This window comes from Molossus molossus, unplaced genomic scaffold, assembly GCF_014108415.1.
Source record: "Molossus molossus isolate mMolMol1 unplaced genomic scaffold, mMolMol1.p scaffold_m16_p_16, whole genome shotgun sequence".
Taxonomy (NCBI): domain Eukaryota; kingdom Metazoa; phylum Chordata; class Mammalia; order Chiroptera; family Molossidae; genus Molossus; species Molossus molossus.
Window position 1 is genome coordinate 17,102,620 of NW_023425351.1, and position 16,234 is coordinate 17,118,853.

General features: G+C 36.8%; 1 non-coding gene across 1 annotated transcript; it reads left to right on the top strand.

Annotated features, from left to right (window-relative positions):
• The first annotated feature begins 6,797 nt into the window (after window positions 1–6,797).
• Window positions 6,798–6,904, top strand: LOC118631957. Its single transcript, XR_004959942.1, has one exon. It is a non-coding gene; the product is annotated as a U6 spliceosomal RNA (small nuclear RNA).
• The last annotated feature ends 9,330 nt before the right edge of the window (window positions 6,905–16,234 follow it).

Sequence of the window (16,234 nt, forward strand, 5' to 3'; positions counted from 1 at the left end):
TTTAAACACCATGCCTTATCAAAATGGATAGCATATGTGGCGTCAACCAATGCTGCTTTGAAAGATAACATCCTAATTATTATTACTACCTTTTAGGACACATTTAGCAAATAACAGTTTTTGTTTTTATTCTACTATTTCCACATCATATCACCTGTGATATGGACTGGGCAGTGAGTTGGATTGCAGATAATCATAGGGACACCAGGATGGCCTTTCAGTGTCATAGACTGAATGTTTGTATCCCTGAAAATTATATGTTGAAACCCAATGTCATAATATTCTGAGATGGCCCTCTGAGGGGCAATCAGGTTTAGATTAGGTTATGAGGGTGGGACCATCATACGGGATTACTGCCTTTCCAGGGAGCTCTCTCTCCCTCCACAACCACACATGGAGGGAAGCCATGTGGCACACAGTGAGAAGGTAGCTGTCTGCAGTCCAGGAAGCGAATCTCCTGGCACCTTGATTTTGGGTGTTCCAGCCTCCAGAACTGTGAGAAATACATGTCCATTGTCTAACCCCCCAGTCTGTGGTATTTTGTTATAGCAGCTTGAACTGACTGAGACACTTGGTAATTCACAGGATCTAGTTAGTTTGGTCATTTATAAAAATTTGGGGGATTAACAGCTATTATATAATTATTCAACTGCACCTGCAAATGTTTGCTTTAGACTAAAACATCATAATATGTCATTTTGTCCTTTAGAAATCAAGGTATTTGAACAATGCAAATATTATTAATCTTTGAAAGGCTAGATCTGGGGAATTCCAAGTGCAGTTCCATGTTACGGTTTCTTCTACAGTTCTATATGTGTCAAGCATCCCATGAAATAATAAGCCCATGAGAAAAATACCACATAAAGAAGGAACAATGGATTTTTTTCTCTTGACTGAATTATCAGATTCCATTTTCTAGTAGCTAACATAAGACATTTTCTTAACGTCAGAAATAGAAAGTTTAACAAGCTCCTTCCTGATAATGCAGCTTTTCTAACACATGTGAAATACTAAGTTATTTGAATATCATCAAATTTAAACTTAAATCATGCTTTTGGATAATAGCAAGTTATTTATATTTGCAGACATAAGTTTAAAACTTTATTTTCATGTACACTATGTTGTATTACAGATTGATATTATTACTTAGTAAGAACCATAAAAACTCTTTCCCAAAATTTACTGTGTCTAACATGATGGTATCAAGGATATTTTATTGTAGTTAAAGATACATATTAAGGACAAATAAATAGGATCATAGTATTTTTGCCTGAGAGTGACCTTGTGTAAGCATAGAGCAAGTTGATTTTCGTTTGTATTGTCATTGTGGCTAACACTAGTGGAATCAGTTGACAGCAAAGTTGATTTGTCTCTTTTTTCCTTGACATAGTCCAATTTTTAAGATAGTTCTTCAATTATTTTATGTTTCCTAGTTTTAGGCACAAATGCACATCTAGGTGATTATTTCCCTCATAAAACATGAAAAACTGTACCGTTTATAAATATAAAATTTGTACAAATATAGGCACATCTTAACATAAGTTCTAAAATGGCTTTGACACATCTTAGCATTTCCTGATATTGATGGAGTAGACCTGCTTAGACCAGAGTGTTGTAAAGATGGTGCATACAGCACTGCAAACTTCCTAATCAACAATTTTTTTTTCATCAAAAGTTATGATAATTGTACAGGAAGAGTCAAATCTCTACCCTATTTTGAGCTAACTTGGTTGTAGTTATTATATTGATAATTCTCAGGGGGTGGGGGGTTCATTTTAAAATATATTATTTTTGTTTGCATAACTTTTAGTCACAGATTTTAAAAGCTGTTTATAAATGCAATTTAAGTGGTATTTGGAAAGAATACCATTTAAAATGGCATTTGTGGGATTTCAAAAACCTCCACAGAACTCATGAATTCATGGCTTATATTCTGAAAAATACTTGAAGGATTACTCCCACATTCCCACTTTTCAAACTGGTGCACACTCTGACCCTTACCTCGTACTTGCTCTCATCTCCCAGGTTCTCACCTTGCAAATATAGCTCTTTCCAGCCATGGCATTTTCTTGGACCCTGCATATTCTTTTTCATATAGCTTTGTTCCTATTCTTTCTTATGCTGGAAATACGTTTTCTTTTTCTGAGCTTCTTGATAAATAGGTATGCTTATTTATTAAATTTACGTGATCTTAGCTTTTCTGGGAAGTCTCTGATTTTCCCTGTCAGTTTCGGGTGGTTTTACACTTTGCTCGTTCAAGACTGTGTACCTCACTCCACTGCTGGAGAGAACCCATAGTCTCTTTCTTCCTATGCCCAAAAGGGGGAAAACTTTGCTACTTTCAATACACATTAGGAAAAAAAAATAAGACATGTCCAATGTCTCCAGCGCCTTCACTAAGGAGAAGGTCTGGTTGGTCAGAGTCTGACATTAGTTAAGCTCCCTGTCAGCAGTGGACACATTGGACGATGATGCATGTTCAGTCTTATTCTCATTCTTTCTGTCTTTTGTCTGTGAAACAGCCCTGCAGTCTCTGTAGATGTGGGCACCTGGGGCCAGTCATATATCCGCAGGATATGCTTTACTCTGCAGCAGACAGAATCTATATGAGGGTGCCTCAGATCTCCATTGATTACTGCAACATAGCTTAAAAAATCCCTACAGTCTTTGGGGGTCATGAAGTACTTGCCCAGATTTCATTTTGGTCTCCATCCTTTAATGTGTATGCCATGAGCCAAAAAATTTAAAGAAAAATAATAATAGGATCGAGGCATATCAAACGCAGAACATTCACACTGCCCTTCTCCAGGAAGTCCGTCTCTTCTGCAGAGCTGTGAGTTTCGGGAAGACTAGGGGGATGTTTGGAACCCACAGCAATGGGTATATGCAGAAAGCAGAGGATGTAATAAGTATACTCAATAAATGCATGGTCAAAATATTCCTGATAGAGATTGACCTTGTGTAATATAAGAAGTATAAGAATCACCTTTAAGGGAATTGAATGAGTTAGTACCTATAAAACAATTAGAAAAGTGTATGACTCATATTAAGAATCACATAAATGTTAATTTAATCAACCAACCAATCAGTAGTATAGCTAAGAGATATTGCAATAATACTGATCTTGAATCTAAATAACAGTATTACAATGGGAGATTTGAGGAATGTTATTAAATGGAGTGTTTGTTACTTAGGCTTCTTTTGAATTAATAACTCTGGCTTTCTATCCTTGAAGCTGATATGATTATATAAACCTCTGTAAATATGACCTTCCAAATGTCGGGCTATGGGCTTACTTACATCTTTTTTTTTATCCTTACCCAAGGACATTTTTCCATATTTTTTTTTTGTTCAGAGTGGGGAGGGAGAGAGAGGAAGAGAGAGAGAGAAACATCGATGTGAAAGTGACACATCAAGTGGCTGCCACCCACACGACCAACCAGGGCTCGGGACGAACTGCAACCGAGGTACGTGCCATTAGCAGGAACCGAACCCGGGTCTCTCTGGACTGCAGGCCGACGCTCTAACCACTGAGCAAAACCGTCCAGGGCCTTACTTACATCTTTATGACAGAGAGAGAGGGATACAATTCAATGGGGCATCTGCCCATTTTGGTCACCTTTGGCCCCCTTTTCTTATAATGTTGTGGAAAATGGGATCTTTGTGCCAAATTATTTATTTATTTATTTTTAAATTTCTTTATTGATTTTAGAGAAAGAGGAAGGGAGAGGGAGAGAAAGATAGAAACATCAATGAGAGAAAACATCAATTGGCTGCCTCCTGCACGCCCCCCACTGGGGATCGGGCCCATAGCCTGGGCATGTGCCCTGACCGGGAATCGAACCGGCAACCTCATGGTGCATGGGTCGACGCTCAACTACTGAGCCACACCGGCCGGGCTGTGCCAAATAATTTATAAAGAAATTTTATGAGCCAACCATAGTGGAAAATTTCAGGAAACGCTGCAAATATCTTCATGTCTGAGAGAAAATTATTTTAGTTATATAGTTATAAAACTATGTATTTACTATATAATTTTAGTTATATTGACATAAAATTACTAGTATATGTTTCTAGTAGCATCAATAGATAAATCTAGTAACTATGATTTCAGATTAATAAGGTAAATTAAATTAATAAGATATTTAGTGTCCTAAATCAAGGCACATATAACACCTTTATGCCTTTTATTAATTGCAAAAAGGTACCTCTTCTGCAAGAATTAATTGTAAGAAAGCAGCTCTTCTTTCCGGCCGACATTGCTTGCCAAGCCTGCCTGGTCCGAGTCGCATCTTGCCTTCACCTTGACATGGGGAACGTCTGTAGGGAACAGATGTCAACCACTATGTACAGAGGCCCTGCAAGCCTTTATCAGAGGAGATGTGGAATTGTTTGTGACAAGACTATTGCCTAGCTTGGAGTTAGGTTTCACCATAATTTGAATCTGTTAACTAGATAATTGGTGACATCGTTTTGATTTATTATGAAAAATAAATCTAAAAATCATAAGGTAAAGATCGGTTAAAAAATCATTTATTAGATAATCTCAATGTACCTGACCCTGAACTACACACTTGAATTTGAAATTGAAAAGAGTACATTGGAGCTCAAGCATTTATTTCATAATTTAAAATAAAATAAAATATAGCCTTGGCCAGTTTGGCTCAGCGGTTAGAGCATCAGACCACGAACCAGAGTTGCAGGTTTGATTCAGGTCAAGGGCACTTACCTCAGCTGCGGTTCAGTCCTCTGCCTTTCTGGGGTCTTGCAGGAGGCAACCAATCGATGTGTCTCCCTCACATCGACGTCTCTCCCTCTCTCTCTTTTTCTCTCTCCCTCCCACTCTATCTGAAGATAAATGGAAAAATATCTTCGGGTGAGGATTAAAAATAATTAATTAATTAATTTAAAAAACCCTATTTCTCTTATCTTAAATAATAACTGTGAAAATTAAGTGATATAGGTAAAAACATGTAAATCCCAAAGTATTTTTTAAAACATGTTGGTTAATTCTGTAGTTTTAACAATTTAGGAATTATTATTTTGATTAAATATAAATAATATCAATATTAACAAAAATAATAAATTGTGCCTAACAAGAAAAGAAAATAGGATTCAATGTCATGTTTGCTTTAGAAGTAATACATTTAAGCCCAATTATTTTATTCACATTTAAAAATTATGGTTCTTTGATCAAATTAAGAATTCTAGTTTTTTGTGTATGTGTGTGTGAGATTTCTTTAATTCCATTATCACTGTGTTGTATGGACTTCAGTTCTCTATGTCTCCATTGACCTTAGAGTGCAAAGAAAATATTAACTCATTCATGTCACTTTTATCAATACAATAATCTGAATATGTTGTATTTTCCTGTATTTTCTGGTTGAAAGTGACATAAAGTACGTTAAAATTAAATTTTGACACAAATTATAATCAGTTTCTACATGTATAATAATATTGAGCGGTTTCTTTTTCCATATAACTATAATTTGTGGATTCCCATAGTTCAGTCATAGTTTTCCTAACACAATAAACAGAAAATAGGGCTTAACTAACCACCATTTAGTTTCCTGATTTGGGGCCACTACATAAATCCAGTCCCATATATGGAGAGTACACTGAATTCTGAATTGTTAATAAGCAATACAAAATACTTATTCATTTTGTGTGTTGAGAACACTTACTGATGTAAGTTATTTACCAATTTCATTTGCTTCACTGAGTATTTTATCAATCCCTCATTTTATTTCTCATTTAAATATTCAGACCCCAAATAACACATTCAGGCTGTGTTCATAATGGTTCTTATTGTACACTTGATATGCAACATATTCCAACAAATTTTTCACACAAGAACTGAATTGTGAGCATGTAAAATTTTTGTGAACTGGGCTGTAAAACATCAGAAACAATACACTCTATCCAAGTTGACAGCTGATATCTGATCTGAAAATAGTGTATTTTCCTTCAAATGTCAGTATCCTGTCACTTTGCATTGCATTGATATAAACAATAATACAAGAGGAAAAATTACTGTGATAGTTTCATAAATATAATAACTAGAAAACAAACCAACAAACAAAAATGTTTTAATATCTGAAATTCTTACTACAATAAATGAGATCATGTGTTGCAAATGTTTATAAAATGGTGTATTAGTCTCCTATAGCTGCTCTAACCAATTACCACAAATTTAGTGCTAAAATGAATCTAAAATGGTCTGAAGGTCAAAAGTCCACAGTGGGTCTCACTGGGTTAAAATCAAGGTAAGTCAGTAGGGCTGTTTTTCTTTTTGGAGGTTCTAGGGGAGTGTGGTATAATGTAAGATATTTAGTCCTTGTTCCTGGTTCCTAGCACAGAGCTCCTAAAACCCTTAGAAGCTCCTGAGTGAAAGGACTGTCTTTGGTATGCTAGTAAAATGACTCTTGGCTGAACTTCTTCTTAATAGCTTCAGGATGGAGGCTAGCCACCAGAAAGACCAAGCCATGATTAGAGAGTTGAGACCTTCAGCCCCATCTGACCCCTGACCTTCAGGGAGAAGAGAAGGGCTGGAGATGGAGCTCACTGGCCACTTGCCCATGATTTAGTCAATCACCCCTACATAACAAAACCTCCATTGAAAATTCCTTGACAATGGAGTTTGGAGAGTTTCCACTTTGGTGAGCACACTGAGGTCCTGGAGAGTGACACTGCTACATGTGGATGGAAGCTCCGCATGTGCCCTACACTGAACCTCGCCCTATGCCTTTCTTTCATTTGGCTGTTTTTAAATGGTATCCTTTAAAAAATTCTACCAGGTGCTCGCTTTGGCAGCACATATACTAAAATTGGAATGATACAAAAAAAGTTAGCATGGCCCCTGCGCAAGGATGACATGTAAATTCGTGAAGCTTTCCATATTTTAAGGCATGAGAGGGTGGCGGGCTGGGAGCCCACAAACAACAGCAGTCTTAGTTGTGAGCAGCACCCTTGGGGAATAAAGACCAAGCCAGCTCCACAGCACAGAGAGCCAGGACAGAGTGCTAAAATAGCCACAGCCACTCACCTGGGGGATACGGCAGAGGGAGGGCAGACTGGGCAGAAACTCTGTGGAGACAACCAGGATTTGGAGGGCACTCAGAGTTTGTGTTGAGTTGCGGCCACAAAGGACGGTGGCCAGTGTTCTCCTTCCTTGAACTGTGGGGAACAGCACCAACCCCCCACACTCAAAGAGTCAGCCTTTCCCAGGTGAGGCAAAGAAATGAAAATTGAGGCTCATTAAGACCAGCATCTATCCCACCTCCGGAAATCCTCTTATGCAGAACACCAAGGCTACATTACTAGGTACTGAGTAAATGAGACTACTAGCCACCAGGGAAAAGCTAGAGGGTAACTGAACCTTTCCTGAGCTTGCAAATCTACCCAGGAAAGTAAGACTTGACAGTGGTGTTTAACATGGGCCCGCCCAGGCTCATCCAAAACCCAGTACAGGGAGCCACAGGCAGCAGAACACCAACACCAACAGGGAAAATTTGGCAGGCTCCAAAACCCACTGAGATAGCCAAAATGGTAAAATAAATCCCAAATGAAAGAACACGAGAACATTATCAAAGATGAGATCAATGAAATGCAAGTAAGCGAATTATCAGAGGTGGAGTTCAGAGCTATGATCTTGAGGAACCTCAACAGCATTAGTAAGGACATCAGCACCATGAGTAGAGATATAGAAACATGGAAAACCAACCAAGTGGAAATGAAGAATAACATAGCAAAAATAAAGGACATATTGGAAGGGCTAACCAGCAGAGTAGAGGAAGCTGAGGACCGGATCGGTGAATTAGAAGACAGGACAGAAAAAAAATCAATGAATCAGAAAACCAAAAGGAAAAAACAATTGAAAAACAATAGACAGCTTAAGAGAATAGTGGGACGACAGGAAACATAATAATATTCACATCATAGGAGTCCCTGAAGAAGAAGACAAGCGAGAGTTAGAGAATATATTTGAAGAAATAATGACAGAAAACTTTCCTAACATGGTGAAGGAAGAAGGCATTCACATTCAAGAAGCACAGAGAGTCCGAAATAAGAAGAACCCAAACAGGTCCACACCAAGACACATAGTAATTAAAATGCCAAAAATTAAAGACAGAGACAGAATCCTAAAGGCAGCAAGAGATAAGCAACAGGTTACCTACAAAAAAAACCCCAAAAGGCTCTCAGCTGACTTCTCAACAGAAACACTACAGGCCAGAAGGGAGTGGCATGCAGTAATTAAGGTCATCAAAAACAAGGATCTGAATCCAAGACTACTTTATCCAGCAAGGCTATCATTCAAAATAGAAGGTGAGATAAAGAGCTTCCCAGACAAAAAAAGGCTAAGAGAATATATTAGCACCATACCAGCACTGCAAGATATGCTAAAAGGACTGCTGTAATTAGTAGAAGAAATAGGAAGAAAAATAGAACCACACTAAACAAAAATGGCAATAAATAAGTCCATATCAATTATCACTGTTAATGTGAATGGCTTGAATGCTCTGATAAAAAGACAGAGTAGCTGACTGGATAAGAAACCATGACTCACAATATGTTGTTTACAAAAGACCCACCTCACAACATAAGACTCACATAGGTTGAAACGGAAGGGATAGAAAAAAAGATGATTTCAAGCAAACGGAAAGGAAAAAATGGCTGGGGTAGCAATACTCATATATGATAAAGTAGATTTCAAAATGAAGGTCATAACTAGAGACAAGGAAGGCCACTACATAACATTGAAAGGATCTATCCAACAGGAGGATATAACCTTGGTAAACATATATGCACCCAATATAGGAGCACCAACATATATTAAAAATCTTTTGGGGGACTTCAAAGGAGAAATCGATACCAATACAATCATAGCAGGGGACTTCAACACCCGCTGACATCACTGGATAGATCTTCTGAACAAAAAATTAACAAGGAAACACAGACTCTAAATGAAGTGCTTAGATCAAATGGATTTAGTAGATATCTACGGAGAATTACACTCCAACATAGCAGAACTCATATTCTTCTCAAGTGCACATGACATTCTCAAAGATAGACCACATGTAAGGGTACAAACTAAGTCTCTACAAGTTCACAAAGATTGAAATTATGTCAAGCATCTTCTCAGATCACAATGGCATACAACCAGAAATCAATTACAATAAGAACATGCAAAGACATTTGAAAACATGGAGGCTAAATAGCATGTTAATGAACAATGAATGGGTTACCATGGAGATCAAGGAAAAAATAAAACACTTCCTGAAAACCAATGAAAATGAACACCCAAAATCTATGGGATGCAGTGGAAGCAGTTCTGAGAGGGAAGTTCATAGCACTAAAGGCCTACCTCAAGAAGCAAAGAAAAATTTCTAATAGATTATCTAACCTCACAACTTAAACAATTAGAAAGCAAACAAAAAGAAAACCCCAGAGCAAGTGAAGGAAGAATAGTATAAAGATCAGAGCAGAAATAAATGACATGGAGACCAAAAAAACAATTCAAATAATCAATGAAACAAAGAGATGGTTCTTTGAGAAGATAAACAACATTGATGGACCCTTAGCTAGATTCACCAAGAAACAAAGATAGAAAAACCAAAAACACGAAATCAGAAATGAAAGAGGAGAAATCATATCGGACACCACAGACATACAAAGGAACGTTAACAAATATTATGAACAATTATACGGCAACAAATTTGACCATCTAAGCAAAATGGACAAATTTCTAGAAACACAGTCTAGAAACTGGGAAGAGATAGAAATCTTGACAAACCATAAACAACAAAAGAAAGTGAAGATGTAATCAAGACTCTCCCAGCAAACAAAAGCCCAGGCCCGGACAGCTTCATGGGGGAATTTTACTGAACATTCAAAAAAGAACTAATACCCATTCTCCTCAAACTATTTCAAAAAATTCAAGAAGAAGGAAGACTTCCAAACTTGTTTTATGAGGCCAGCATAATTCTAATTCCAAATCCAGAAAAAGATAATACAAAGAAAGAAAACAGCAGGCCAATATCCCTGATGAATATAGATGCTAAAATCCTGAACAAAATACTAGCCAATCAGATCCAACAATGCATCAAAAAAAATATTCACATGACCAAGTGGGATTCATTCCAGGGATGCAAGCCTGGTACAATATTCACAAATCAATAAATGTAATACACCACATAAACAAAATGAAGGATAAAAACCACATGATCATATCAATAGATGCTGAAAAAGCCTTCGACAAAATCCAGCACCCAATTCTGATTAAAAAACTAAGCAATATGGAAATACAGGGATCATATCTAGACATAATAAAGGCTATATATGAAAGACCTACAGCCAACATCATACTCAATGAGCAAAAACTAAAAGCATTTCCCGTAAGAACAGGAACAAGGCAAGGATGCCCACTTTCGCCACTCTTATTTAACATAGTACTGGAAGTCTTAGCCTCAGCAATCAGACAGGAAGAAAATATAAAAGGGATCCAAATTGGAAAGGAGGAAGTGAAACTCTCATTATTCACAGATGACATGATACTATACATAGAAAACCCCAAATAACCCATCAAAAATTTTCTACACTTAATAAATGAATTTGCAAAATAGCAGGATACACAATTAACATCAAGAAATCAACAGCATTCTTATACACAAATGATGAACTCACAGAAAGAGAAACTAAAAAACAATCCCATTTACCATTGCGGCAACAAAATTAAGATACCTAGGAATAAACTTAACCAAAAAGTAAAGGACCTATTTGCAGAAAACTACAGGTCATTGAAAAAAGAAATAGAGGAAGATATGAAAAAGTGAAAGCACATACCTTGTTTATGGATGGGAAGAATTAACATCATTAAAATGTTCATACTACCCAAAGCAATCTATAGATTCAATGCAATCACCTTCAAAATACCAATGACATACTTCACAGTACTAGAACAAATACTTCAAAAGTTCATATGGAACCAAAAAAGGCCTCGAAAAGCCACAGCAATCTTGAAAATGAAGAACAAAGTTGGAGGGATGACATTACCAGATTTCAGCTTGTACTATAAAGCCACTGTAATCAAAATAACCTGGTACTTGCACAAGAACAGACAGATATATCAATGGAACAGAACAGACAACCCAGAAATGGACCCAAGGCAATATGCTCAATTAATATTTGGCAAAGGTGGCAAGAGCATACAGTGGAGTAAAGGGAGCGTCTTTAATAAATGGTGTTGAGAAAATTGGACAGCAATATGCAAAAAAATGAAACTAGACCACCAACTTACACCATACACAAGAATAAACTCAAAATAAATAAAAGACTTAAATGCGACTCATGAATCCATAAAAATCCTAGAAGAAACTGTAGGCAACAAAATTTCGGACATCAAACACAGCAGAATTTTCACTGGTACATCACCTAAGGCAACAGAAACAAAGAAAAAAATGAACACATGGGATTCCATAAAACTAAAAAGTTTCTGCACAGCAAAAGATATAATCATCAAAATGGAAAGGCAACCCACTGTGTGGGAGAGCATAATTGCCAATGATATATTAAATAAGGCATTAATTTCCAATATATAGAGAGTGCTCATACAACTCAACAAAAGGAAGACTAAGAACCCAATTAAAAAATGGGCAGAGAAACTAAATAGACATCTCTCCAAACAGGACATACAAATGGCTAAGAGACATAAGAAGAAATGCTCAACATCACTAATCATCAGAGAGATGCAAATTAAAACAACAATGAGGTATCACCTCACACCTGTCAGAATGGCCGCCATCAACAAATCATCAAACAACAAGTGTTGGCGAGGGTGTGGAGAAAAGGGGACTCTAGTACACTGCTGGTGGGAATGCAGACTGGTGCAGCCACTATAGAAAACAATATGGTGTTACCTCAAAAATTTCAAAATTGAACTTCCATTTGAACCAGTGATCCCACTTCTAGGAATATACCCTAAGAAGCCTGAAACACCAATCAGAAAAATATATGTACCCCCATGTTTGTAGCAGCACTATTTACAATAGTCAATATCTGGAAACAGCCCAAATGTTCATTAGTAGACAAATGGATAAAAAAGCAGTGGTACATATACACAATGGAGTACTTTGCAGCTGAAACAAAGAAAGATCTCTTATCCTTTTGAGATGACATGGAGGGACCTGGAAAGTATCATCCTAAGTGAAACAAGCCAAACAGAGAACGACAAGTATCATATGATCTCACTTATTTGTGGAATATAATGATCGCAACAGTCTGAGGAATGGGGTAGTTCCAGAGACATGGAAGTGGGGTACAGACTAACAACTCCCAGAAGAGGGGGTCATGGGAGAGAGATAAACCTCGATCCTATTATTATTTTTCTTTAAATTTTTTGGCTCATGGCATACACATTAAAGGATGGAGACCAAAATGAAATCTGGGCAAGTACTTCATGACCCCCAAAGACTGTAGGGATTTTTTAAGCTATGTTGCAGTAATCAATGGAGATCTGAGGCACCCTCATATAGATTCTGTCCACTGCAGAGTAAAGCATATCCTGCGTCCTGAGCTTGTGGGATCTCTGCTCACTCTAGGAGTTTGTGTCAGAATTGGGTTGAAATGTTGGACACCTCGTCAGTGTTGGAGAATTGGAGAATTGGTGTTGGAAAACACACCATGTATTTGGTATTGGGGGAACAAATCTCTCAATAAGAATCCATTTTCTTGTCTTTTCCAACCTCTTAAGGCCTCAGGCTTCTCTGGTTTCATGACCTCTTCCATTTTCAAAGCAGGCAATGGCTGGTTTAGTCTTTCTCATGTCGTATCACTCTGATGCTGACTCTTCTGCCACCTCTTCCATGTGATCGTCTGGGCTCACTGGAAAAATCCACCCTAATCTTCTCGTCTTAGAGTCACTTGTTCAGCGACTGTCATTTCATCTGCATCCTAATTCCCTCTTGCCATGCAAGGTAACATAGTCACTGTTTGGGGAATTAGGTGATGGACATCTTTGGGGGGGCCACCATTCTATCTACCCCAAATGGTGACAGCAGGAAGTATATGCTTTCACAGGAAAGATTACTTGGTTTTCTAAAATTTTAATGTATTACCTAAATTTTATGGGGATGTCCAAATTATTCTGTGATGCTGAAATTTTGATATATCAAATAAAAACTTGAATATGTGACAAGGAAAGAACATTGGCCCAATCTTCAGAAGACTTGGCTCTAGTGCTTGTTCTGCTCTGACTGGGGTCCTTGGGCAAACACATGTCAATATTCTGAGTTTCATCATCGATGGGAACATAGGAGTAATCATAATTCAGAGTTGTTGAAAAATAAAATGAAAAAATGTATGTAAAAATATACTGGAAATCATCTAGTGTTAGTCACACATTGTGTTATGTAAATACCCTATTAGACTGAGCTCAGCAAACTTGTAAACCAAGATTATTGTTTATTATAATACTTTTACTCTAATACTGTTTAAGCTGTGGACCAGTAAAAGTGAAAACATACCCCTCAAAACAAAGTTTTCCCCCATAACTGTCATACATCTGCTGCCCTCTGCATGCTCGCCACATTTTACCAGCCCTTCTGACCCAATCAGGTTTGAGAGATATATAACCAAAGAGAATGAAACTTCTGGAAAACAGCAAAGGTATGCAAATAAGGGAAGCTTCGTGAACCACTATTTTTATTTTCCCAATTAGGAGAAAAGAATGATGAGAACTTAATAAGAGTCTTTAAGAATTTGAAGCCTTATAGCACAATGATTGATGACAAATAAGAAGCTTAAGGACAAGAGATTTAGCTTAGGCCTCAAAAATAACTTTCAACAGTGAAATACAGTTGAAATGGGTTGCTAAATAATGTTTTATATTTTCCTGCTTTAGAGGTCTTTGAAGAAAGAAAGTGAAAGTGTTCTTACATTCTGTGAGCTGTAAAGGAATGAAAGTATCTCTGACTTTATTTTAAAAGTAACCAAAGTGGGTCCTTGTGGAGGTAACATTTAGTACTGTATTTGTTCTTTTTCAGGATGATTTTGGCTATTCTTGAAATTTTCTGTTTCAAAATAAACTTTAGGATCTGGCAAACCCTCTTGTGATTTTAGTTAGTATTACTTCAAATTTAAAGAGTACGTGTTGGGCAAGCAAATATTTTCTACATTGACTATTGCAATTCATTAACATGGTGCATTCTTCCCTTATTTGGGTTCTCATTAGTGCCTTTCAATAAAATTTTCTAATTTCCTCTATAAATTTCTGTACAACATCAAGGTTTTTTCTCAAAGACATATTTTTTCATTGGCATTGTGAATATTTTGCTTTTTCATTTTTTATAAAATATACACAATAAAATGTAAAAAAAACACCATGTATGGATGGGATAAAAAGATAAATGAGTAAAATAAAATGAACACAAAAGTCAAGAAATAGTATACTGCTCACACTCCAGAAAATGTCCTCAAGTTTCTCTCCACAATAACTCCTGCTACATTTGAAATAAGCCCTGCCCAGCCAGTGAGGCACTGTTGAGTGTCAACCCATGGACCACAAGTTCTTGAAGAGATTCCTGGACAGGGCACATATCCAGGTTTCTGGCTAGATCCCCAGTCAGGGGTGTGCAGGAAGCGGCCAATCGATGTGTCTCTCTCATCAATGTTTCTATCTCTCTCTCCCTCTCCCTTCCTCTCTCTAAAAAATTAATAAAACATACTTTAAAAAATAAATAAATAAAATAAAATAGGCCCCTCCATATCTAGAGGTTGCCACTATCTTAACTTTTGTGGTAATTATTTCCTAGTTTTTCTTTAAAGTTAATACTGTCTCATTGTGTATCTGTAAACAACAGAATTTAGATTTGACTGCTTTTAAATTTTATATTGATATTATAGTCTTTTTGATGTCTTGTTTCTTTGCTCAAAATTATGTTGTGTAGATATATCAGGATGTTTTATTTATTTATTTATTTATTTATTTATTTATTTATTTATTGTTAACTTTACTGTACCCAGTTTTATCAACAATGATGCTATTGGCTTTCATGTGCATGTGTTCTGGAGCATTTGTGTCCGTCTCCTACAGACCTACATCTAAAAGTAGATATTCTGGGTTATAGAATTATATAGTTTTCAGTTCCATTAGGTGGCACACACTGTTCTAAAACATTACATCGATGCACATTGCCATAGCTGTGTACAAGAGTTCAGGCCACATCCTTACCAATCATTGATATTCCCAGCCATTTCCATCTTAGCTTGATAAGTGTACACTATTTCATTGTGATTTTAATTTGCAATTATATGAGCAATAATATTGAATCATTTTTCATATCCTTACTGGCCATGTAGAAATTCACTTTGGGGAAGATCTTTTTCCTTTTTTAAAGTTGCAGTGTCACCCTGGCCGGTTTGGCTCAGCGGTTAGAGCATCAGCCTGCGGTCCTGAGAGACCAGGGTTCGGTTCCCACTAAGGGCATGTACCTCGGTTGCAGTTTGTCCCCGGCCCTGGTCGGTCGTGCGGGTAGCAGCCACTCGATGTGCTCCTTTCGCATAGATGTTTCTCTCTCTCTCTCTCTGTTCCTCTCTCTCCCTCCCACTCTACCTGAACAAAAAATGGAAAAATGTCCTCGGGTGAGGATAAAAAAAATAAAAATAAATAAATAAATAAATAAATAAATAAAGTTGCAGTGTCAATTTCTTAAAATTTGAGAGAGTTCCATGTATTGATTCTAATCCTTTATTTGTGTCTTTTATTTTGTAGCTTATTTCTGTACTGTTCCTTTGCTATTTTTGAATTAAAAGACGATTATTCATACATAAATTCATAAATGTTTTCCTTTGTTGCTATTGACATTTGTGTCACATTTAGGAAATCATTTACTGCTTTGAGATCTTGAATATATACTTCTATAATATCTTCTAAAAGATTTATATTTTTTCCTTCTACAATTAAACCTCAATCCACCTGGACTTTTTTTAATGATATCAGCCATAAAACCAATTTTATTTTATTCTGAATGGTACTCAATTGTTCAGCACCATTTATTGGAATATCCATATTCTCCATTGATCTACCTTGTTCCTCTGTCCTATGTCAGTTTCATATGTGTGTGGGTCTGTGTTTTAGTTCTTCTCTGATATGTTCTCAGGCTTCACTCTATTTCTACTGTAATTCCACCATCTCTCACTTATTAGAACTTTATGTCAGGATATCTTGAGACTAAGTCCT